The sequence below is a fragment of the Puma concolor genome, chromosome A1, assembly GCF_028749965.1.
Source record: "Puma concolor isolate L17-30 chromosome A1, mPumCon1.1.hap2, whole genome shotgun sequence".
NCBI lineage: Eukaryota > Metazoa > Chordata > Mammalia > Carnivora > Felidae > Puma > Puma concolor.
Window position 1 is genome coordinate 21,940,828 of NC_141667.1, and position 27,226 is coordinate 21,968,053.

The 27,226-nt window shown below is 35.3% G+C and overlaps 1 protein-coding gene and 1 non-coding gene across 3 annotated transcripts in view; both read right to left on the reverse strand.

Annotated features, from left to right (window-relative positions):
* Positions 1-27,226, reverse strand: part of CDH9 (cadherin 9) — a 143,917-nt gene that overhangs the window by 103,854 nt on the left and 12,837 nt on the right. The gene's annotated exons all lie outside the window — the stretch shown is intronic.
* LOC112861834 (U6 spliceosomal RNA) lies at positions 6,135-6,241 on the reverse strand. The gene has a single exon (XR_003223721.1). It is a non-coding gene; the product is annotated as a U6 spliceosomal RNA (small nuclear RNA).

The window sequence follows — 27,226 nt, forward strand, 5'->3', positions numbered from 1 at the left end:
TATATATATAATATAAAGAGATGTAAAGACAGTATTTCCAGAATTTTAGAAAGATAATCACAATCTATAAGGTTAGTGAGACTAGATTAGGAAAATAAATAATGGTTGATAACTCCCTGTGATATATGAAAAATGCATTGACTTTCAATTAAAAGAATAGGCACTTTTCCCCAGTGTTGGTCCCCTGAATGGGGATCACAAGGATCAAAACTTATGTATAATCCTTTTATACCCCCTTTGAAGTTTGTTCCGATACTATTATATCTATTCAATATATAACAGGGCTGGGAGGGAAAGGAGACAATTTAGGGGGTATTATTTTGTATATATTTTAATTTGTAGATATGCCTTATAAGCAACTTAGTGTGAGAGATGGAACAGCTAAGTGAGAGAGGTCCATGTTCAGGACTTGTTTAAAATGTTGGCTAATGAGGTATTATTGGTGTGGGGGGCAGGTAGAATTTGATAGTGTCATAAACAAATGACATTTTCAGTCAATATGTTCTTAAAACACTAGAAACTAGATTAAACATTTCCACATTGGTATGAGGAAATGACATAATATACAGTATGAAATTGGGCTATACGAAAGCCTATGGGAATCCACACCATCCTATCACACGAGCACATGCAATAACACTTTCAGCTGAAGGAAAAACACAAAACAAAACAGAACAAAACAAAACAAAGCAAAACAAAAAAACACCTCACCAAGCACAACAGAGAGTCTGTGAACAATGTAGCAAATCAGATGAAGCGAGGGCTTTATGTGGGAAAGAGCAGTTCAATTTCTGTAGGAGACAGAAGAGCACTTAAGTCTCAACACATCTCACAATCTGGTGAACTTCTTTTTTTTTTTTTTTTTAATTTTTTTTTCAACGTTTATTTATTTTTGGGACAGAGAGAGACAGAGCATGAACGGGGGAGGGGCAGAGAGAGAGGGAGACACAGAATCGGAAACAGGCTCCAGGCTCTGAGCCATCAGCCCAGAGCCCGACACGGGGCTCGAACTCACGGACCGCGAGATCGTGACCTGGCTGAAGTCGGATGCTTAACCGACTGCGCCACCCAGGCGCCCCATGGTGAACTTCTTAAATACGTGAGAAAAGGAGGGGAAAAAAGACAGCAACAAGCTTTATAGAGAATGAGGCAGTATCATTGATAAATAAAATATTCTTCTCAAAAGTAAACTTAAAAAAATAAAAAAGTTTAAAGAAATGAAAATATTCTTCAGAACTAGTAACAAAGTAGTGGACTTATGTAAGTATTTAAAAAGAAGCACCAATGAATCGTGGGCATGTATTCAGTCACTGTCTAAGAAAAACTGGTAAAAAATCATGCAAACACTGTTCTAGACACTGATGATACAGTAATGAATTAAAGTACCTTACCTTGTAGAAATGTTAGCAGAGGACAAATAGTCATCAACAACAACAAACAAAGTGGCAGACAATTCCAAAACTTACTATAAATTTACACTGATCAAGGCAGCATGATTTTGGCAAAAGAATAGACACATACAATTGAATAGAGTAGAGAATTTGATCCACAAAAATTCAGTAAACTAATATTTGATAACAAGGCAAAGGCAATTCAGTGGAGAAAAGATAGCTTTCTCAACAAACTGCATTCTAGTTAATAAAGTTGCTTCTCCTGAGGATATAGGTTAACAAGTCTCATGCTGCTACACATGTATACTGACACTGAACAATTAAGTAAATAGATGACAGATATTGGGAGTCCGGCTTCTTACACTTGTTATGGGAATTTACAGATAAGCAAAAGGAGGAGAACAGTGAAATTCATGTGGTGATGGATTAGAATTGGAGGCATTAAGAAAAAGTTGTATACTTTGATATAGTTACAGATGGCTACATATTGAAATATTTATAGATGTGTGCATATGTACAGGTTTGTATAGAATATTTGTTTGTTTTTCTGTCAGCCAAGATGGCCTAGCGCATTGCCACCCAGTACCAATAAACCTAGCACCCAGATCTTGGTTTCTAATACAGTTTTCCAATTAAGTGAACCAGAGCTCCTTGGGGGAAATAGCTGACTCTAGGACTAGACCAAGAAACATGCAAGATGAGCTGGGAGCATCTTGCAGGGTCTGGAAGTAAAGGGGTGCTTAACAAACACACAAACACCAAAAACATACCATTGACAGGGGTATTTCAAAAGCTCACAGAACAAAAAAAAAAAAATGTCTCAATGGCCAAAACTGGATTAATTTGAGCAAGAAACTAAAATATTACATTATAATTACATGGGTAAAATAAATATCCATGCATTCAGATTGATATAAATAAATGATTCAATCAATACATGAGTGAGGAAGAGAAGACAAATCTCCCTTAATATGAGTTCCAAATATTTATATAGAAACTCTGCCCTCAAGCAGGAAGATTCTACATTCCCACTACGTAAGTGTGTGATGTACATAGTAACTTCCTTCCAAAGAGTATAGTATGAAAATTGGAAGAAACAATTGTTCTTTTTAACTTTATTAATTTATTTTGAGGGGGGAGGGGCAGAGAGAGAAGGGGAGAGAGAGTATCCCAAGCAGTCTCTGCACTGCCAGCACGGAACCTGACACAGGGCTCGAACCCATTAACCCTGAGATCATGACCTGAGCTGAAATCAAGAGTAGGACACTTAACCGCCTAAGCCACCCAAGTGCCCCAGAAGAAACAAGTACTTTTATTTTATTTTATTTATTATTTATTATTTTTATGTATTTTTTTTTTTTGTGTGTAGAAACCTGAGAAACACTATCTCAGCCAGGTATCAAGGTCAATATCAACAATATAAAATCAAGCTGATGTTAAGTACCCTTGACACAATATCAGGAAAATGGCACTTTACCTCCGTGGCCTTCTCCTCCAAGCCAGACTCAGGCTAATTACAGAAGAACATTAGACTGATTCCAATAGAAGGCCTCCCAACACAATACCTGGCCAGTTCTCCCCAAAACCATCTAGGTCATCAAAAGCAAGAGAAGTCTGAGAAACTGTCTTTGCCAAGAGAAGCCTAAGAACACATGACTACTAATGAAATGTAATATCCTAGATGGAATTCTGAAACAGAAAAATTATTAGATACAAAGGAAACCTTAATAAAGTATGGACTTCAATAATAGCAATATATCAAAATAGATCCATTTATTATAAAAAGTTATATATTATACTAACATCATATGTTAATAGTAAATGGAACTAGGTAAAGCATGTATTGGAACATTATGTTCTACGTTCTTTATTTTCTGTGAATCTGAAACTATTCTAAAAATAAAGTTTAAGAAAAATAAAGTGAGTTTAACAGATAGAGGGGATAAATTATGTGTGTTGGGGGAGGTTCTGTTACTTTTGATAATATGATCAAAGAGGGGGATTGTAGATTACGGTGATATTTGAGCATAAAGCTGAAGGGACTTGGGGAGATAGTTATGAGGATTTCAATGGGAACAGTGTTCCAGAGAAAGGAACTAACAAAATGCAAACACTTAACAGGGAAGGGGTAGGGGAAGAAAGCATGTTCATGTTAGAAGCCTTCATGTCATAGAAAGGACATAAATGTACCTACAGCTGAGTGAACAATGGGATAATTCTAGGCTATGAGATTCAAGAGGCAACAGACTTCTAGAGTCTTACAAGCCATGATAAGGAGTCTTAACCTTCATAATATTGAAATCACAGGAGGGTTTGTGGCTGCGGAGGATCCTGACATAACTTAATGTTAAATGGGTAACTCTGACTGGCGTATGGGAAAATAGATTTTATAAGGAAAGAAAGGAGACAGAGAAAATGGTGAGGTGATCCAAATAATCCTGATAAGTGAATGTTCTCATTGGGATGAAATTAACAGAAGTGGAGTAGGTAGGAATGAATCCAAGGCTTTGGCTTGAACATCCGATTAGAGCTGCCATTTGCCCATTAGAGGCGCTGGAGAAGTTTAGGTTGTATGAGGAATTAGGGAATCAAGGTTTTGATTTAGAACATGCTTTATTCAATATCCAAGTGGAGATAATCCACAAGCATTTGGACATTCAAGTCTGGAATTTAAGGAATTGTCAGGACTGACTGAGACTATTGAGTTTCACCAGTGCATTCCAGGGTTATTAAATCCATGAGAGTGGTTGAAATTACACATGCAGTACAAAAATTAGAATACAGTTTCAGTCTCAATGGAAGGTAAGAAAATGCAAATTTTATAATTAAGGTTTAAGGTTACCTGGCTTAATATTTGACAATGAAAGCCAAAATTCTGAAAAAAGCAAGGATAGTACTGAGTGCTGTTAAGGCATAGCAGGGTGGGCATAGTCCTTGGTATACAAAAAGAAGAATATTATTAATGATGAGAGTAAAATGCATAAAATTTTGTTGAAAGTAACTTGTGAATAAGGATCAAAGCCTTAGAATGGTTTACAGTGTTTAACGAATAAAATTCTAAGAAAGTTTCTTAAGAAATTAGGCATTTGAAAGAGAGGCTTGGGCATAACCATATTTATCAAAGCATTGTTTAGTATTAGATGTACTGGACCTTTTTATGTTTGCACCTTCAGACGCACTCTCAGTTTTTACTTTGCTCAGTGCAGCAGGAGATAAATTTGTAGGAACTGTGTCAGTGGGCTCACTGGTCCTTGGGTGAATTTAGCCGGTGTGAGGAATAGGCAGGAGATGATGGGTAGAAGGAGATGGAGGTAGTCTTCTCCACACCACACCCTTAATGGGCAGTTGCTTTTCTTTACAATGAGCCACAGCTTCTTTCAGATAGCTGGTGCTCTGTTAGAATAACCGGTACTCTCTCGGAAGTAATGTCTACTCTGGCGCCTTCCTCCTGTAGATCCAGGAGGGGTAACAAGTTTATGCTGCTGTGAATTCTGCCTTGCCACCATCCCTAGTTAGTGCCTTTAACACTGCCCTCACTGTCTATTAAAACAGTCTCAGTCACTGAGTATGTCATCTGTTGCCTGTAAACATTCTGACAGAAACATTGGAGAAATTTGGAAATGAACTAAATGTCTATGAAAGGGGAAGGGTAAGAAAGTCATGCAACTTACATGCAATATAATGACATGATGAAGTCATAAGAACAATCTACATATTAATTCTTCTACCAAATATATACAAAATGCTTACTCTTTTTCTAGGCATTTTTCTAGGTGAAAAGAATAACAGACTCCTTGAGGAGTTTGCATTCCAGAAATATAGTCTTACATACATAAAAAAAAAACGTTTATTTATGAAACACCCCGAAGAGATCGCTGACATTAGAAGTAATGGTTTCTTTGTTCCCTGCATCTATGAATCTGTTTCTACTGGGCTTTGGTTGTTGTTTGTTTTGTTTCCTAGATTCCACATATAAGTGAAATCACACAGCATTTTTCATTTATCTGTCCGACTTATGTCACTTAGTAAAAATCCCTGTGCGTCCATCACAAATGGCAAGCTTCCATTTTTTTATGGCTTAGTAATGTTCCATTATGTATGAATATACGTGTGTGTGTGTGTGTGTGTGTGTGTGTGTGTGCGATATCACATCTTGAATTTCTTCAATAATATGTCATCTATCGGAAATTAAAGAGAAACTTATTTTTATATCTCAAATTTTTAATTAGTGGAGAAGGTATAAGTGAATTTCCTGCCTGTGGTTTCACGTCAGCTTCCAGTGACAGAAATGAACATCAGAGTCTGTCAAATGCAAATTAATGAGTGTTTCACATGGCATCGGCCTACGCTAAGTATTTCTCATTTAAGAAAGAGTGCACAGTGCTAAAAATTGTCCATATTTAACACTGTATTTGATTTGACAGAGCTTCTTCCTTGAGTTAGGTCTAGAAACCAGTAGTTCAGACAAAACTGTTGGCCTGCTTATGTCTTAGAGTGGGAGGGGTGAAAATGGGGACAAGAGGGTGTAGTGGTAGGATGTGCTTGGCAGTCTGGAGGAGAAGAAGGGAAGCTAAATAGCTGTGGAAGAGCAAATTATAACATAAATGTCCAGACATTTATAATAATTTTCACAGTGGAGACATAGATAAGTTAATATTTCAACTATTCAGTGTTTTAAAATTTTTAATTAAATATTTCAAATATTCACGGGTATTATGGATTTCATTTTATTTATTATTATTTTTTAATGTTGAATGCTTAATGAATTTGTGTGTCCTCCCTGCACAGGAACCAAGCCAGTCTTCTCTGTATCGTTCAAATTGTACTACCTGTACTGCCAAGGCGAGCACGAGAGAATATTTTGGATTTTAAAAAAGAATTTCAGTCTTTTTGTTTCATGAAACTTTTTGTCAATCTGATTACAGGATAATGTTTTTAAATCCTTAATTAAGATATGAGACATAAGTATTAAAAATAAAATCAATCCTATTAAAATACAGCTACCAAAACATTTTAAAAACTGATTTTGGTTAAATAATATATACGCTTCTTGATTAATGCAATAAATTACAAAACCCATCAGCACATCTATTAGTACCATGGTGTCAAAGAAAAAAATGAACATACGAAGCACTTAGTATGATATTTAATTCCTACTGAGGATAAAATCACAGATACTTCTAATACTTCTGTGTAGTAATACCCATAAACATAATTGGGAGGGATGCTAAATTTCAGTTCGAGAATAGTACAAATATTGATGTAATATATTTTCAGTTTAAATATATAAACTCAATGTTAAGATTTCTTAGAACTACTTACAAAATTTAAACAAAGACTTAAATTTTGAAGAATATGTAATTTTGTAATAACATTAGGCAGAAGACTGGAATGAACAGTAAACCTATGGGGAGGACATATGGATTAAAATTCTGAGTTTGTCACTCTCTTAATGAGCTTAGGCAAGTTTATTAACTAGGTTTTATTTTCATCATATCTGGAATGGGAATCATAAGCTTATCTTATACAGAGATAAAATGATTAAAATCATGTGTATAAAAAGAATCTGAAATATAGTAGATTAATAATATATAATTATAGTCTTCCTTTCCTTCAAGCTGAAACTATTGATTAGTTCATTAAATAATTATATTCTATTAATGTGCAATAAAGCAATATGCATTTGCCTGGGAAACTATAAATGAGATTTGAGAAGGTCATTGTAAACTATTACAGTAACCATTTTAAAGGCATAAGCACATCCATGGTTTATTCAAAGTGTTAATCTGGAGTCTGTGGTAGACACTGTGTGTTCCACACGGATACTGTTTACCAAGCCAGTCTACTTACTAGCCAGCTGTTGTTAGGTATGGCTGCTACCTGCTTATAGCTAACTCCTTCTGAGAAATTTTCCGGACTGATGAGAACCACCAAACTAGGGACTTACTCCACTCACCACTATGATCAGTAACAATGAGGGGCAAATAGATCCTTTGCCTCAAGGTGGGTCAACTGTATTCCAGAATCTTCTCTCTGTGGATCAGGCAAGGCTATACTCAATCTGAGAATATGTCTCTATGATCTTTCTTTTTCCTGCTTTTTTCCCTTTTATTACAGTTGTCTCCTGAGAAGCACATTTTCAATCAATCACCTATATCCAAATCCAAGTCTCAGACTGGATCTAGGGAAGCTCGTAAGATTGTACATATATAGTCTGAATGAACTTCTACTCTGTTAGAAGTGAGCCATTCAGTTATTTTTCAAATATTTATTTGGTGCCTACTTTTGCCAGATGCATAGCACACTTTAGATGCTTGAGATGCAAACAAAGACTTCTGCCCTTGTGTAACTTACATTCAAGCAGAAAAAGATAAACACTACCCAATAAATGTAATAAATATGAAAACAGTAGAGAGAAAGTATTCAGTGCTATTGAAAAATAGTAGAGCAATATAAGGGAATCTGAATATAGGGTCTGGGGAAGGGAAGAGAAGTGAAATTCCAGGTTGGCCTCATTGGGAAGGTGTTATTTGAATAAAACTTTGAAGTTAGGGGAACTATACAAGTAGATATGCAAGGGAAATATTTTCAGCCAGAGTAAAAGCCTATAGCAATGGAGTGCCTGGCTTGTTTTAGTTGTGTCTGAGAAAGATAAGTGAAGGGGAGAGTATAGGAAGAGAGGACAGAGTGAGAGTAGGAGGTTTTTTAATGCCAGAAAGGAAAGTATATTAAGAGGTAGTGGCATCAAGCCAAGTGATCAAAACTATGGGGACTGGAAATTGACCATTAGATTGAAACTATAACCTTCACTATGTAATTAATATATTGCAATGCTTTTCGAATAAATATATATTTTCTTTTACCTGGATTATTCAAATGGCCTCTAAATATTCAAATGGTCTAACGTGTAATTCCTAGGACATGCTACAATCTTTGTTAGTGACAAATAAATTTGCAAATATCCTTTTATCTATCTTGATTTCACTTTTCTGTGAAGTTGGCCTGGGAAACTGTTCAAATTTTAAGACTCATACTATTACAGCTTATTGTTTGAAAGCATTAACTTTGGAACCTGGATGCCTGGTTTCAAATCACAGCTGTCCTAGTCCTACCAGATGCCTTTGAACTTCCTCCACTTACCTTGCTGTGCATGCTGTATTATTGTGGATTTTTAGGATGCTTTGAGTTAAATTAGCTGATACCCATAAAATAAATGATATATTGTCTGGATATTCAATTTTGAATGGACTATTTAATGCAATGATAACGGTATATTAAAATAATGTTTCTCACACACACAGCATGTTTATCATAGGTCAGTTAGTGAAGATGGTTCCACCTTATCTTCCCCCCCCCCCCCCCCCGCCCAGGATCTCATTTTCAATTCACTTAGGCCAGAAGTTCTTTTATTTTTAATTTATTTCCAGTATAGTTAACATACAGTGTTGAATTGGTTTCAGGTGTATGTTACAGTGATTCAACAATTCTGTATATTACTTAGTGCTCATCAAGAGACGTGTACTCTTAATCCCCTTCACCTATTTTACCCATTCCCCCACCCTCCTCTCCTCTGGTAACCATCTATTTGTTCTCTATAGTTAAGAGTCTGTTTTTTGGTTTCTCTCTCTCCCCCCCCCCCCCCTTTGTTTCTTTCCTTCAATTCCACAAATGAGTGGGGCGCCTGGGTGGCTCAATAGGTCAAGTGTGTGACTTCGGCTCAGGTCATGATCTCCCAGCTTGTGAGTTCAAACCCCATGTTGGGCTCTGTGCTGACAGCTCAGAGCCTGGAGCCTGCTTCAGATTCTGTGTCTTCCTCTCTCTCTGCCCCTCCCCTCTCTCTCTCTCTGTCTCTCTAAACAATAAAAAAGCAATAAAAAAATTTTTTAAAAATTCACATAGGAGTGAAATCATATGGTATTTGTCTTTCTCTGACTGGTTTATTTTGCTTAGCATTATACTCTCTAGATCCATCCAGTTGTTGCAAGTGGCAAGGTTTCACTCTTTTTTATGGCTGAATAAATATAAATATATATATATATATACACACACACACACATATATGTACATGTATATATAATTATTACTATTATATGCCCATTCATCTGTCGATGGACATTTGGGCTGCTTCCATAATTTGGCTAATGTAAATAAGTCTGCAGTAAACATAATGGTACACGTGTACTTTCAAATTAGTGTTTTCACGCTCTTTGGATAAATACCCATTAGTGTGATTACTGGATCATATGGTAGTTCTATTTTTAATTCTTTGAGAAATCTCCATACTGTTTTCCACAGTGATTGTGCCAGTTTGCATTCCCACAAACAGCGCACAAGGGTTCCTTTTTCTCTACATCCTCGCCAGCACTTGTTGTTTTTTTTTATTTTAGCCATCTGACAGGTGTGAGATAGTATCTCATTGTGGTTTTGATTTGCATTTCCCTGATGATGAGTAATGTTGAGCATCTTTTCATGTGACTGCTGGTCATCTATATGTCTTCTTGGGAGAAATGGCTATTCAGGTCTTCTGCCCATTTTAATTGGATTATTTGGGGGGGTTGGTGTTGAGTTGTAAAGGCTCTTTATATTTTGGATATTAACCTTTTACAAATACGTCATTTGCAAATATCTTCTCCCATTCAGTAGGCCATCTTTTAGTTTTGCTGATGGTTCCACCTCATCTTTATCAGAATTTCAGGCTAAGGGAGACAGACATGCTTCTTTCTCTACGTCCACCTTTACCAAGGCAAAAAAAAGTAACTTTGCAAGTGACGTTCATTTAACATCTCCACACACATCAGTTTACACACTTCAATTACATTCCCTTTTCATTGACCAAATCAGGTGAATTTGTCTAACTTCAAAGGTACTGGTGTAATACCTTCCTAGCAAACACTCAGAAGTTAGAAATATCTGGTAAATAACATAGATGATTATGACAATTCAAGCCCTCATTAACCAAATATGAGGCTGATTCTTCCTCCTGGAGAAAAATGTGCAAACATACCACTCACAAGTTCCATCCAGACTTGTCATCAAGTTTAAATCGAGGGAGTGTGGAAGAAATATAGCATGAAGTAGTTTCTATATCAAATCTACACGAGGCTTCTCATGACCAGAGATTAAAAGATAGCATGTGACACAGGGGCAGCATAAGTGCAAGGTTTCTCCAGAAAATGATGGCTGTTTTGAAATCCTGTTTGCTTGTCCTACTATTCTGACAGTAGAGTATTAAGCCATAATTAGATCTTATTCTCCAGTTTTGTCTCTTGAGAGGATCTCCCTTATCTAGTAGTCTTTGTGCCTCTTCATTTTCTGGAATTCTTTCATATTTGTTGACTTCATGGACCACTGCTGAAGAAGGCAGAGTGAATAGTATCACTCTTTGCAAGATGAGCAAATTTCATAGTGAACTTACTGGCCATGCAAGTTGATAGCCCCAGAATCATCTTAACCTCACTCAGACCCAGAGTTTTGGATCTGGCCTGGCAAGACAGTTCTTAAAAACTAAGTCCTCTTTTTCTTTTTGGCTCCAGTTAGTTTCATGTGTCAAGTGTCACTCCATAGAAATATGTTCCATTTAAACATACTTCTTAGATTTTAGGGGCGCCTGGGTGGCGCAGTCGGTTAAGCGTCCGACTTCAGCCAGGTCACGATCTCGCGGTCCGTGGGTTCGAGCCCCGCGTCAGGCTCTGGGCTGATGGCTCAGAGCCTGGAGCCTGTTTCCGATTCTGTGTCTCCCTCTCTCTCTGCCCCTCCCCCGTTCATGCTCTGTCTCTCTCTGTCCCAAAAATAAATAAACGTTGAAAAAAAAATTAAAAAAAAAATAAACATACTTCTTAGATTTTCTATATTTATTTATTTTCTTACCACTGCTCCACAGGTCTTCTGTGTCTACTTCATTATAGGTTTCTTAGTCTTATTAGGTTTTACTGGACGAAACATAGTTTTAATGTCTTTAACATGAGACAATTTATCTGGTATAAGGATGTATTGAGAACCAAACACTTAACTGGGTCCTTAATTTTGCTGACATAATCTGTTCAGAAGTTTGAAAATAGCCATGACGGTCATTCTTTTGCTTTGCTTTCTGCTACAAAAGTTTCAATCATCCATTTTCAAACCAAACTATTATTTCTTTTTAACAAGGAGCATTGAAAAAGTTGGCTCTTCACTCAACTTGTTGGTCCATTTATGCCATTTGCATTTCCTCAAATTTTTTGCCATCAAACTGACAATAATGCTCTGAATTTATCTGTTTTCTAATAGCATTTTGACAATACAGGCATGGTGACAAATATGCCCTTCAATTACTCTGATTTCCCACATTTTCCCTTAGGGCTACAAGTTCACTGGGCCCAGGATCTGCGTTCCAAGTTATGACAAATATTACGCTCTTCTATGAAGTGAATTTCCACCTCTTGATCCTCTGATTAGGCTTTCTTTATGGCTGGATAGCCAGGAATTAAGTTAATGCTACAAATTTTAAGATTTCTTATTGTTTTTAGGACAACATATCACCTCTAGTAGATATTTATGTACCTGTCATGCTATAGTAATTGAAAACTTACAAAATTGCAGTAGCTTTAGAAACAAATGCATGCTCAGAGTATATGACCACTGTTCTTGTCCTGGGAGACTGTAATAAACCTTATCACCAGGAACCCAAGGCAGGAGAACTTCTATCACCGTACTCCATGACTGCCAAGAGAAGACAGAGGAAACATGGAGAATCCCATGTTGGCCCTTAGGCCTCCCATGCAGAAGAGACACATTTGCACCCACATTTCAGTGGGCAAAGCAAAATATAACCATGGTTATGTCTAAATTCAGAGGTAGGGGAGTAAAACAATCTTATGATGTGTTTGGAAGAGAGAAATCCAGAAATATTTGGACAAGAGTTCTGATGATTGCTTCAACAGCCTATGAAAATGCTTGTTCTGGGTTGAATTCTTTCTGCCAAAAAGGTATAGTCAACTCCTCACACATGGTACCTAAAAATGTGAACTTATTTGGAAACAGAGTCTTTGAAGATGTAATCAAGTTAAGATGAAGTCACCCTGAATTAGAGTGGACTTTAATCCAATGGGTCCTTATAAGAAGAGACACAAATATAGAGTGAAGAGGGCCATGTGAAGGAGGAGGTAGAGACTGGAGTTGTGCTACCATAAACCAAGCTATCAGAGGCTGGAAGAAATAAGGAATTATTCTCCACTAGAGTCAGTGGACAGAGTATAGACCTGCCAACACCTTTATTTAGATGTCTGGCCTCCATTGCTATAAGATAATACATATCAATTGTTTGAACCTACCCAGTTGGTTGTATTTTGTTACAGCAGCCCTACAAAACTAACACAGTGCTAATTAGATATAAATGTTTATTATCAATTTGTAATATTTCCTTGAATTTATCAGGTAAATTTAAAAGATTTTTTTTTCTGTTCTTCAACATCATTAAATCCATAACATTAAGGACAGAGAGTTAACATGAAGGATTTTTAAGACCATAAACTTAGAATTGGTTTGGAAGGCTGTCATATAACTTTTGGTAAGACACTAACCTTCTCTATGTCTCAGTTACTTACTTTGTAAAACAGTTATAATAATAATAATAATAATAATAATAATAATAATACTCATTGATTGCTACTAATTCTCTTAAAAGGTTAGAAAAATGTTCAGTTAAGGTTAGATATTTTTAAGTTACTTATGACTATTTTGACTATGATTTTTGATTTTTGATTATGATTTGAAATTGGAATAGGGATTTTTTTCATCCATATATTAAATCATCTTGCTCAATGCAGAGCACAAGGTTAAAAAAATATGTTTACTGACTAAATATTTTTTTTAAATTTTTTTTAACGTTTATTTATTTTTGAGACAGAGCATGAATGGGGGAGGGTCAGAGAGAGGGAGACACAGAATCCGAAACAGGCTCCAGGCTCTGAGCTGTCAGCACAGAGCCTGACGTGGGGCTCGAACTCACGGACCGCGAGATCGTGACCTGAGCTGAAGTCGGACGCTTAACCGACTGAGCCACCCACGCGCCCCCTGACTAAATAATTTAAGTTAAATACTTAATGTTCAGTATACTGAATTACATATATTTTATTTTTTTAATGTTTTATTTATTTTTGAGAGAGAGAGAGAGACTGAGTGTGAAAAGGGGAGGGGCAGAGAGAGAGGGAGACACAGAATCTGAAGCAGGCTCCAGGCTCTGAGCTGTCAGCACAGAGCTCAATGAGGGGCTCAAACTCGTGAACCACGAGATCATGACCTGAGCCAAAGTTGGACGATCAACAAACTGAGCCACCCAGGCGCCCCAACATATATTATGTTATTTTTGGAATTCCTTCTTAAAAAGTAATGTAATGTGGAAGAAAATTATATGAGGTACTCTAATATTAAAGTATGAAATCACATATAAATCATGACCATTTATATATATATATATATATATATATATATACACATATATATATATATTTTTAATTTGTTTTAATGTTTGTTTATTCTTGCGACAGAGCGTGAACAGGGGAGAGGCAGAGAGAGAGGGAGACACAGAATCTGAAGCAGGCTCCAGGCTCTGAGCTGTCAGCACAGAGCCCGACGCGGGGCTCGAACCCCCAAACTGTGAGATCATGAGGGAACTGAAGTCAGACACTTAACCGACTGAGCCACCCAGGCACCCTGTGACCTTTTATATTTAAGCATTTCTCTAATAATCTATTTTTAAACATATATATTTACTTTTAAAATGTGTGTGGTTTTTAAATATATATTTTTATGTTTAAAACACATATACATATTTTTTTTTCTTTTTCCTCAGCCTATATGAATAAAAACACCAGCAAAATTCCATTTATATTCTTGAAATGCACTGCGAAATGAACTCTGTCAGATCGATAGTAAGGATCTTGGCACCGATGCCAATTTAAATGTTACTATAGCAATCGCCATGGTAATGTTTTCAATTAGTGATACACAGTCACAGCATAACATGGATCTAGTGTATCATTTGGTAACTTCAAAATGGATCTACAGATTATTTGATTTTACCAAATAAGAGCCAAACAGAAAAGAAAGAAAGAAAGAAAGAAAGAAAGAAAGAAAGAAAGAAAGAAAGAAAGAAAGAAAGAAAGAAAGAAAGAAGGACAAACAAGCAACAATCATGGTCTATTCCTAGGTTTCAAATTTCAAATATTCTCTAACTAAAGTTTAAAAGTATTTTAAATCCATTAGCATGTTTACGTTTGCAAATCAGCTATATAAGCCCAACACAGTTACAAAAAATTTTACTTAATGAGTCATTGTCAAGATACTGTCATTAAAAAATCCAGGGTTTATATCATCTGGAAAATCTATCTGAAAATAAAGTTACATATAATAAATAGTTACTATTAAATCTCATGGAGGGAAGGAAAATAGAGATGATAATATAACAGTCATTCATTATGGTTCTATCCAGCATTTATTAAGTACATGTCATGGACCAGGCACTCCTCACAGCTTTGGTAATCATTCATTCTGTTTTGAGACAGCTCATGTCTTTCTCTTCCTAGTCCACTGGAATTTTTCCACCTCCATCTTTAAGTTTCCTGGGGCTATTCAGCCAGTGAAATTTGGGTGGGTGTGATGTGTGCTCTATCTGGGAAGAACGTTTATGAACTGCTGCGTGATCTTTTTTTTCTCTGCCATACCAAGTATGGCAAGATTTCCCAGCCTAGGACCCCAAATAAAGACAACAGGAGCTTACCCCCAACCCCTGCAAGCCAACCTGTGATGGATATATAATGGGAGAGAAAAAGAAAATTTTTGTTTGAAACTTCTTGCACACCCTAGGCCTTTATAACTGATGCATATATCTTAAATCACAAAAATAGCTGAAATCACACTCTCAAAAATCTATTTGATGAAGGCGCTATTGTTCAGATTTTATACATGAAAAATATGAAAGTTCACAATGTTTAAATAAATTGCCCAAGGTAAACATCTATTAGGTGGTGAGGGAGAAAATAAAAATCACGTCTGAGAGCTGACAGCTGGTACCTGGCCTGCTGACTAAGAGCTATGCTATAGTTTCCCCTGCTGAACACCAGTTGAACAGAATATCATCATCAGATGAACTCACTCAATAGCTGTGAATGGATAAGGCAAAAGCAGAGACACTAGGTAGCCCCAAAATGACCAAATATCTTTCTTTCTTGGTTACTTTTTCAAAGACAATCTCAAACTGTTTTTCCAGCTTTCTATATAGAAGATAATATACATCTATAAAATTGCCCTGATTTCCTGATATGACCTAATCAAATGCTGATCTCTGCTTTCATAAGCACTTCCCAAATATCCTAGCATATTCCCAAATTCTGTAATAAGCCTATCCTAACTCTCTCTGACCAAATTACTTCCAACTTCCCCATGATGGGAAGTGTGCCTTGTTGCAGGAAGTTAATACACCTAAGTTTGACACAACTGTATTATTCGTGATTTTTTGGACATTGGACTTTTCCAATGGTAATTGAGACTTATACTAGGGGAGTCTGGCTCTAGTACCCATAACACACCACTGTGCTGAATAAATCTGAATAAAACAGTATGGATATTGATAATTAATAAAGTAATTAACATAGGTTATTTCCTTTCTTTTACTGAACTACTCAAGGGATTTGAATTAAAACAATATGTCAAGGAACATTGTAGTGAAATCAGCACTGATAGGATTTATTGGTGTGTGTCTGTGTGTGTGTGAATTTATAAGGAAATTTTGTTAAGGAATAGGTTTACTTCCCACCCCCCTGCCTGAACCTCACTTGCAGAGGCTTGCATCAATTATACTCCCATCTTATGAGCCATAATTATTGTTTGTTCATACAAGGATCTCTTATTTCATTGATTTAATTTTATTTTTATTCCCATATTCTACTCTCAGCTACCCCCGTTTTCCTGAGAGTTTCCAATAAATAAGAACCTGTGAATCAAAAGTATCTTGCATTAAAAATTAATTACCCTTATCATGTACCCAGGGGTTTGTGTAGAATTATGATCTGATTTGATGGAGGAATAATGGATCAAGAGTTCAAATGACTCAATGTGCTTATTTTATGCCTATAAGATGGGATGTAATGGAATACCTAACTGTAGGTACTATTTCAACAATTTGAACATGTTATCTTTCACTTTACACATATTACACACATTGCACATAATTGAATCTATCTTTTTAGGGACTGTAAAGTTACAAATGCTTAAAATTTAGTTAGAAATCCTGCACAAAGAGGTTAATAAAGGACTGAAATATCTCTATAACCCACTGCATTCCCAAGGGAGAGTATTATTCTCACCTTAAACAATCATACTCTTACTACTAATCTTCATTAGGACATCTTTTCTTTGCTATAAAAGGAAAACTAAGAAGCAAAAATGCATCCAAGTTAATCTAAAATTAGGCCTAGCTGAAGTTCCTTACACCTCTTGCTATGGATCCTTCTCTGTAGGAAACTCATTTAAATCTGTCACACGAGAAGACCAGTTTATTTTTATTTTTTCATCATATATTTGCCAAAGGAACATATGTTTGCTGCTTAAATAACATCATTAAGCATCAGAGATATGAAGTATATTCATCAAAGCCAAAATCAGATTTTCAAATATGGCCTCTTAGGAAGGAGCCTGTTACTAAATATACATTCTAGAATGTATGCTTTGGTTACTTGGACATTAATAGTGAGTCACAGAATTATTTATTTATTGTTTTTATTGCATAATACTGTGACCATATACTCTGCCACATACTTGACACAGCTTATCTTTTCTAATAGGATTCTGTTTACTAAGCCTCTAAGAGTCACCTTTGTCAACAACACTGTGACTCAGGATATTCAGTATGTCATAATCTCCTGATAGATAATAACTCAATGAACAATCATTTTTAGTTCATGATTTTGTCATCCTAATCTAATGAGACCATCATCATCATCATGATTTTCATCAACATCATCATCAGAACTAATGTAGGTAAATAGGCAGAGGAAATGTATAAAGACAGATACAACATCTACTGACATTTTATATAATTTTTATTAGTCAGCTAATCTATCCTTTAACATTTCTACATTTTACAGATTTTGAGCAATTTATTTTTCCCTTAATTGCATCCATCCTCAGAAGTGGATATTGTAGCATCTCAATAAATCTCTAACAGACAGTACCAGCATATGAGTACCTACTATTAGTAAATTTATCTTGTTTTTTTTCCCCAGAACTTTGATGCACTGTCAAGTGTGGGTTTGGGTCATAACTTCACAAGTCAATTCTGCAACACAGTGCTGGAATCAATAGACTGTACAAGGTTGAGGAGAGGGATAAAGTTGACAGAGACTGTCATTTGATGAAAAAATACATCACTCGTCACAAAATGCCTCAATGTGAACACAATTATAAGATTTATATATAAAATTTCAACTACTGTGAATTTTACAGCTGGCCACTGATTCAGAAGGAAGGCTCATTTGGCCAATATACTTAAAAACTTATATGCTATTCATCTTACAAGAATGCTTAAAGTTTAGTAATATGTGAACTTTGAATTTTTCAATGGCTGGATTTAAAAATCTGAGAATTTGGTTACATCCATTTTGGGATGAAATTTAGCATGATGGGCCACATAATTTTCTCTTAAGTAGTAGTTTTAAATTCAAGAGTAGCTTAGATCCAATGTGGAAATTGTCCAGCAAGTGAAATTCTGTTTTCTTTCACCAACTATTAAAAGTGCTTTGAAGAATCAAAAATTTAAGATATGATAACTCTTTATTTATGAAATTTTGGTGAGATTGAGGGAAAGATTAAGGAAGCAGATTGAAAGTTTCAAAGAACACCTTATTTCTTAATCCATAGAGAGGAAACACATATTGTTATTCACTTAAAATAACCCTGATAGTCTTTCTAAAAAGTTGTATTCAGGGGCGCCTGGTTGGCGCAGTCGGTTAAGCGTCCGACTTCAGCCAGGTCACGATCTCGCGGTCCGTGAGTCTCACGGTCCGTGAGTTCGAGCCCCGCGTCGGGCTCTGGGCTGATGGCTCAGAGCCTGGAGCCTGTTTCTGATTCTGTGTCTCCCTCTCTCTCTGCCCCTCCCCCATTCATGCTCTGTCTCTCTCTGTCCCAAAAATAAATAAACGTTGAAAAAAAAAATTAAAAAAAAAAAAAAGAGTTGTATTCAGATCACTTGGAGTTCCAAGTGCCAGACTGTTATCAACTTTTATCATTCTTTTCCTTTCTTGTCTTCTCTTTTCCAACACGACAAGCTTCAAGTTTAATAAATATAGGAACCTATCACCCCAAAACTTTTCATATCTTCTATTTCTCCTCAATCTGGCTTTTCTCTGGTATCTGACATATATACCTAAAAATACTTTTCTTAAAATACTTTTTGTACATTGTATCTCCTTCATCATCATAAACACATACTTTTCAAGTATATTTCATTGAGCCTTACAAATGAACATATTGGGAAAACTATTACGGGTTGCTTATACAAATAAAGAAATTTGGGCTCAGAAGAATCAAATTACCTCCCTAGGATTAGAGTTAGGATATGACAGTGTTGGAATAGGAAACCAGATGATCTCATTTCAGAGCACATGATGGTAAACTCTGATCTACATTGTTAAAGGAGCCTCTGGTGATGCCGCCTACATCAGGTTCAATCCCTCTGCTCATTTTTTCAGAGATCGATTCTTGAACCCATGCTACCCTTTCAGCTTCAGGCCCCACTGCTTCCTAACACATACGCTCTTTTCCAAGATGGGCTGTGTGTGTTTGAGAGAGGGATTATATTATCTTTAATTCTCATAAAAGAAGCTGTCATTAGTTCTAGTAAGGCTGAGAGACATTAATTCTAATTTTTATCCGTGTTTTAAAAAATAAAGTTTAAGACCCATTATCTTTCTCAGAAAATTATTTGGATCAATTTCTATGTTGCAAATGATATGTTTTATGAATAGGGGGCATCCGCCAAATAGAAAGCCATTCAAACTGATATAGGCTTCCATTTATTTAAAGAAGAGCTAAAACTGGGTGTTATATGTAAGTAATGAATCACTAAATTCTACTCCTAAAACTAAAATTACACTATAAGTTAACTAACTAGAATTCAAATAAAAACATAAAAAAAGAAGAACTAAAGAAATTTACTTTTTACATATTACATATAGAATATTTCTCAGACATATAGTCTTTCCTTAACCACATATTAAATATAGAAAATTAAGTATTTTTTTATATCTACCTAAAATTAAGAGAGAAAAATAGTACAAAATAGATCTACCCATGGGTAGTTATTACTGATAAAATATTGACAAAATGAATACCTTTTTTTTAGTTCGGATTCTACTATTAGACAGTATGATTTGTCTTTGTGAAAGCTCTTTCTGTTCTCAGGGAGTCCTTTAAATCATGTAGGTTATAGATTAAGTGATGGAAAAATCCAAATGCTCATATGTCATACAGGGGTATTAATCTTTCTCTTTAATAATGTAAAATTTAGTTTAAAAGTTCACATCTCTGAGAGGCGCCTGGGTGGCTCAGCTGGTTGGGCGTCCGACTTTGGCCCAGGTCATGATCTCCCGGTTTATGAGTTCAAGCCCTGCATCAGGCTGTGTGCTGACCGCTCAGGGCCTGGAGCCTGCTTCTGATTCTGTGTCTCCCTCTCTCTCTGCCCCTCTCCCACTTGCTCTGTCTCTCTTGCTCTCAAAAATAAAAACATTTAAAACAAAAAAAGTCGGCATCTCTGAGATAATGTTATCATTCAATTATTTTCAATTTTTTTTTTTAATGTTTATTTGAGAGAAAGTGTGCATGCATGTGAGCAGGGAAGGGGCAGAGAGAGAGAACCCCACATAGAATCCCCACTGTCAGCACAGAGCCCTGTGCAAGGCCCAGTCTCGCCAACCATGAGATCATGACCTGAGCTGAAATCAAGAGTCCAATACTTAACCAAATGAGCCACCCAGGCACACATATTTTACATCTTTTAATCCTTTCCCAGAGTCTGAGAAGGACAGAGGATTCTGAACTCCCAAATAACAGTTAGTACCAAGGTAATACATGCTGGAGAAATGTTCTGCAGTCACATGGCAGCAACCTGAGAGCAAAAGATGGAGATGGCCAGTCGTCAAGTCCTGGAAAACCACCTGGACTATGGAATTTAGATTCAGTAGCTATGTGCTACATGTCAGTTTTTCTTTCCAGATGCTTTCCGGTTCCCTAACATTATCTTCACTCCTTTTATCTTTCTGTAAATGGTGTAAAATTATATTATTATTATTAATCACTGTTCTGTGCTAGTATTAGTAGGGCTAAGGGAAGCAAGAAGGAGCCTAGTTAGGGTTAGGCCTTGAGATCAGCAGAGAAACTTGAAGAGCATTCCTAAGCAGATGGTAACAGGTGAAATCCAGAACTTTTACAACACTCCTAGAAATTTTAAAGAAATAATTGGTAGGGTGGATTAGGTTTGCTTTTATCATGCAACTAGAATTAGGTATTTGGGTATGAAAGGAAAGAACAGCTTTGAAGATTGGAAAAATTAGGTACACATCTGACGTGACAGATGCTGTGATAGATGACAATATAGCTTTGGAGAGGCTCACATTGATATTTTGAGAAATTGACATATGTACTATATATGCTCATAGTTTTGTATGGTCAGCTTCAATAATGAGTAATACTTAAAATAGTAACTATTTTAAGTATTTATTATATAAAATTGACCCTTGAGCAGTGTGAGGGTTAAGGGCGACAAACCTACACCCAGTTGAAAATCCATGTATAAGTTTTGACATCTCAAAAACTTAACTACTAATCACTATTGTTGACCAGAAACCTTACCAATAACATAAACAGTCAATTAACACATATTTTGTATGTTATATGTATTATATACTGTAATCTTATACTAAAGTAAGCTAGAGAAAAAAATGTTATTAAGAAACTCATAAGAGAAAATACATTTACAGTACAATACGGTGTTTACTGAAAAAATTCCATATATAGTGGACCCATGCAATTCAAATCTGTGTTGTTCAAGGATTAACTGTCCATATATATATTTATATGCGCATATATATATGCACATATGAATATACACATATGTGTATACAGTTGCATAACACAATATGTTTGCGTATGTTTGCAAACTAAGAGTTTGCACAAATTACTTACTTTATATATCTTGATGTGTTATTGTTTATGTCATTAATGAAAGTAGTTAGAATCTTTTAAATAAGAATTCCCCAAATTTATACTATCTGGTGTTCAATACTTTGAAAAGTCTTTCTTGGTTATTACATGTTTTAAGGATAACTAGTACAGTTTATGACACAACTAAGCTCAAATATTTTATTTGGAGAAATAGTACAGAAAATCCTTATAAAAGTAAGTAAACATTAATTGATTTTAAGTCATATATATTAAAACACCGTGTCAAAATACATCTTTAAAATTAAGTGTACATAACATTCAACCAGTAAAAAAAAAAAAAAACAAAAACAAAAAAACAGAAATATATTTGACTTATTTTTAATAGAAAACTGATTTAAATGATTAATTTTATGCAGTCGAATAATGGAATACATGTTGCCTCAAATATAAAATGACAGTAGAAAAGAGGACAGACGAGGGCATTTTCTCATATTTTTTGTATTGCGGTCTGGGCCATCCAAAAGGGGGAGCTAAAGTATTGTGCTAAATAGCTTGATTTTATGACTGAGATTTTGAATCTGATTCACATATGAGTTGCACACTGTGTCTGCATATAAATTTAGTCTGATGTTGGCTTATTAACATTGACTTATTATGTACTATACTTAGCTTATGGTCCTAAGATTGTACATTCCCCTGGAAGAAAATTATTTTTTCAACCATAATATAATTACAAAAGTAAATTACAGAAGATGGGATGTACATGAAGCAAGATCTCTTAATAGTGAGTATAGGAAGTGGAGGAATCACATAAGCCTCAGGTAACTTGAATCACATGATTTATCTCTACATTTATATAAATAGGACTAATAATATTGACATTGTTTCCATGTACATGAAAACACTTAAAAGTAATATAAAATATGATGCATCTATAAAACTTATGCCAGGAATATATAATATTTTACATAACCTCAGCAATACCATTGGCAACAAGATCCTGTATGCTAATTGTATGTGTGGTTTGTCTAACACAGCTGCTATCAATTTTCCCCATAGACTAGGGCAAGATAACATTATAAATAAAGGTTCAGGGCCAAAGAAAAACAGAATCTGTACTTCCTTATTACAAAATGTTATTTTACAATGAGATTAATTTAATTAATGAATAGATTAATCTCCTTCTTCAGAACATCAGAAAGAAATCTAACTCCAGTAGGAAATTAAAAGGAGAAGAGATAATTTACCTATAAATAATTAATTTTCATGTAAATAGATTGTGAAGGCAAAATGTTTAATTGACTATCAGATATTGGTATTGTTATGTTTTCTCAAGACAGTACATTGAAACAGAGGGTGTTGCTCTTTTGTGATTTGGGAGAAGTTATCTTACACATTCATGCTTTTCTTATTATTCTCATAACACTATAGATAAAACATGGCTAAGGATAGTAATTTCTTGTCGGTTTTACTGAGGGGTCTAAAACCTAAAGTCACCAACAGATTATTTGTTGACATAAATCAATGATATGGTATCCAAGGACAGATTTATTAAAATATTCCAATATATAATGTCTCAAAGAAATAACTGACCTTTAATTTCTTTTTCAAAAAATCTGGTCTTTTACAAATTGAATGTTTTTTAGGGATTCATTTGACATTAGAATTGTTTGTTCTTCAAATGAATCCAATTTTGTCTTTAAAATTGGCAAACTGACATACTTTCTTTTTTTCCCAAAGACTGAACAGTTGTATTAACAAATTGTTCCATATTGTGCAATCTTTGCTATAATATAGAAATAATTTGTATATGTAAATAATGCAAAAATAGCACAGTTTTATAACTGCAAATATATACCTAAGTTCAATCAAATGAGCAGATTACACTATTTGAATTATCTGAACACAAAAATGGTTTGAAATATGTGACTGAAACTTTAATTTCTTTTAGGCAGCTGATAATTTGAATTCATTATTATAGTTGTGAACAGACAGAATGTTTGAAAGAGACTGGTGCTATAGACATGACCAAGGGATACATTTCTGAATATTTGTGGACAATGATGAAATTATATATCATATTCTTTTTATACATGGAAATGCTGGTATCAGTGGAGGACATTTAGGCAATATGGAGAAGGTCAATTGAACAGATGCAATTAGACCTAACACAGAGGAATCCACATCTCAGAAAATGTCTTCAGGGCACCTGTGTGGCTCAGTTGGTTAAGCATCTGGCTCTTGATTTCCACTCAGGTCATGATCTCACAGTTCGTGGGTTCCAGCCCAGCATTGGGCTCTATCCTGACAGCACGGAGCTTGCTTGGGATTCTCTCCCTCTCTCTCCCTTGTCTGCCCTTCCCCTGCTTGTGCGCATGCTCTCTGTCTCTCTCTGTCTCTCTCTCTCTCTCTTTCTCTTTCTCTCTTTCTCTCTCAAAATTAATAAATAAGCTTTAAAAAGAAAGAAAGAAAATGTCTTCAAGAGGGCCAGTCATGAGAACATGTTATCCAGGCCTTTGGATACTACCAAGCATTTCCATTATTTCTATTGTTTGCTCTCCCCCCACCCCCCACCCCAAGATAGAAGCTGGTTTGAGAAACAATTGAAAGTTCAATATGATTAAGCAAAGATCCATTGACTTTGCAACTAATAATGCCCTTAGATGTTTCCTAGTAGATAATTTTTAGAGTGAAGAAATTAAATCCCAGTTTGATAAGTGAATGCACATCCCTTATTCTCTGGTCTTTTTATTTCCCATTCATTGTTCTCTTTACCACACCAGCTTGGAGTGGAATCCCATCATGTAAAATTTGGTAAATAATTAATCAACTACACTTTAGTTCTTTTAGCATGTCATTTGGCATAAATCTCTTTTTCTTTCTCTACATACAGAGTTTGGTTGGTTCATCTATCCGTTCAGCAAGGTTTGTAGAGACAACCAGGCCCAACCACAGTGGTGAATCAAATTGTGGTTATTTTTCACCTTTAGCTACACATGCTCACCAGCATGCCACATTTTACATATAAAAGGTTATGAATCAAAAACAACTTCGTAAAAATATAAGGATTTACAGTGATAAAATAATCTTAATCACATAATCTATTCCTGGAGCCCTGGATTCCACTCTTGGTTTTTCTCCTCTAGGATCACTTTGAACAAACATCTCAGGGTCTTGCTTGTTATCCTTAATCTGTAAAATCAGTCTAACAAATGTCAGGTTTCTTCTTGTTATAATAATCCTTAATTATATTGAATCATGTTTTTTCCATTTAAAATCTCCCTTCCAAGAGAGAGATCACATTTTATAGAATATATGTTTTTTTTCATTTTAAAGTAGCATGTAATATCATTAGAAACCATTATGATAACTTGGCTCTATTTTTATTTATAATGAAAATTGAAGAAATATTTTCCAAGAATCATATTTTTCAAAAATTTTCAAACATATTTTTCATACTCCTATAGTTGGGAGGGTTTTTGTTTGTTTAATTTTTTTAAATGTTTATTTATTTTTGATAGAGAGAGACAGAGCATGAGCGGGGGAGGGGCAGAGAGAGAGGGAGACACAGAATCCGAAGCAGGCTCCAGGCTCTGAGCTGTCAGCACAGAGCCCAACGCGGGGCTCGAACTCATAGACTGCGAGATCATGACCTGAGCCACAGTGGGATGCTCAACCAACTGAGCCACCCAGGCTCCCCTGTTTGTTTTGTTTTTAGTGGCCCTTGTCTTTTACAAGTGTGATTGCTTAAATAATTTTTAACAACATTTCTTTAACTTTTCCAATCTGCTCTTATTGTTACTCCTACTCTCTGCATTCATGATTGATCATATGGTACTTTTAAAAGCCAGTGTATATTTCTTTGGAGAAAATATGTTGTCTAATCAAGTAAAGTCTTAGCATGGTCCAAAAGCATCTTTTCGTCAACTATTGGGGGTATAATTATTTTTTTTATTTTTTAACTTCTTTTTGCAGTCTAGACAAGGAAAGTCCTACAAACATGTACAGAATATTGTAACTACTTTTCCCAAACACAGTGGTAAAATTCTCTAAAAACAGTACTAGGAACTGAGAGTTTGAGTATATTATGAATATAATATTACTACTACTACTAATAGTAGTAAGCTAAATTAATATATACTAAATGGCTACTATGATAAGCACTTTGATGTATGCATGATCGTAATCATTGTCAACAACACTAACGAATACAATTATCATTTTCACAGGAGGAAACTGAAATTTAGGAAGATGAAATAAATTAATGAGACCACACTGTAGGCAAGAGGTGGAGCTGGTGTTTCTGGTTCAAGAATTTGACATCTTAACAATTACAGTTAATCTTTAAGTAAATACTTCTCCCTACTCTGTAGAGATTTGTTCCTGCTCTGTAGCTCAAGGGAAGGGCAGGCAGATTTTGACTAGAAAAGGGAGAAGCAGGGAATTAGTACATACAGAATTAGGCTCAGACAAAAAGTTATAAATACCATACCTTCTAATGTGGTATATGAACCAGTTTTATTATTCAGCAATGTAAAAATTACCAAACATAATTCATCCAAAACAAAATTCACCCAAAACACCTTTACTTTTGTATTTCCCCATTGAAAACAACCAATAAACTTTTTGATATGATCTTAAAACTCCAAATTGCCACATTTCCATTTTTATTTTACAACTATTAAATACATTTTAGCCAAGTAAACACTATTAAGTAGGGTGATAAGCATATCATCTACATGTTATTTGGGGAGCAGAATGTTGTCATTATAATTGTCTACTTTGTACAAATGATGTAGAACTCTCAATATCCATTGAGTACTATGTCCACAGGTTCTTTTAAAGAGGGGTGTCCAACAAGTCTTTGTGAGGATAAAGATCACTTTTCAGTAAATACATTGTTTACCCAAGACCCAAGAGAATATGACTGGGGTCATCTAATTTAGATAAGGTTAGGGAAATATTGAATGCCAACCAAAAGATTATCTAGAGTTCTGGTACAAAGAAGTAAGAGTTCTTTTAATATAATTATCTCTGAAAATTTAACTAGAGATCCTTGAACAGAGGAAATCCGTAAAAAAGAAAGAGAAACCAGGGAAGTGTCAGAAAATAAAGGTAGGCATGACCGAACAAAGTGACGAAAACAGAACTTGCAGAAAATACACCCTTAGAAGTAGAGAATTTCAGTCACATGATTAAATTCTTTTGGAAACTGTATTAGAAGTATGAAAATCATATCCAAGGTAAAATCACATAGATAGAAAGGAATCCACATTTCAAGGCATTTGAGAAAATTCTAGGACAGATTCTGCTCTTTCTAGTGCCTTCAAAAAGGATAGAACCTCCCTCAACATTTAGGATAAAGGAGAATCAATCCTATTATGGATTTCCCTTTGGGGGGTGTTGTGGTAGGGAAGACTTGTAAGACTAACAGTCCCTTATTATTATAGCTAATAATATAGAAATATACAGAGCTATACACAGCCATATTAGTTTTTGTCACAATGAGATATTCTTCCTTGCCTCAGCTTGAGTCTTCTACTTATAAAAGAAACTAGACAACTTAATAATTTGAACACTCATAGTTAATATTTAAATACTATACAGCAGCTGAAATTCCCACTACTGTAATGAATAGTAAC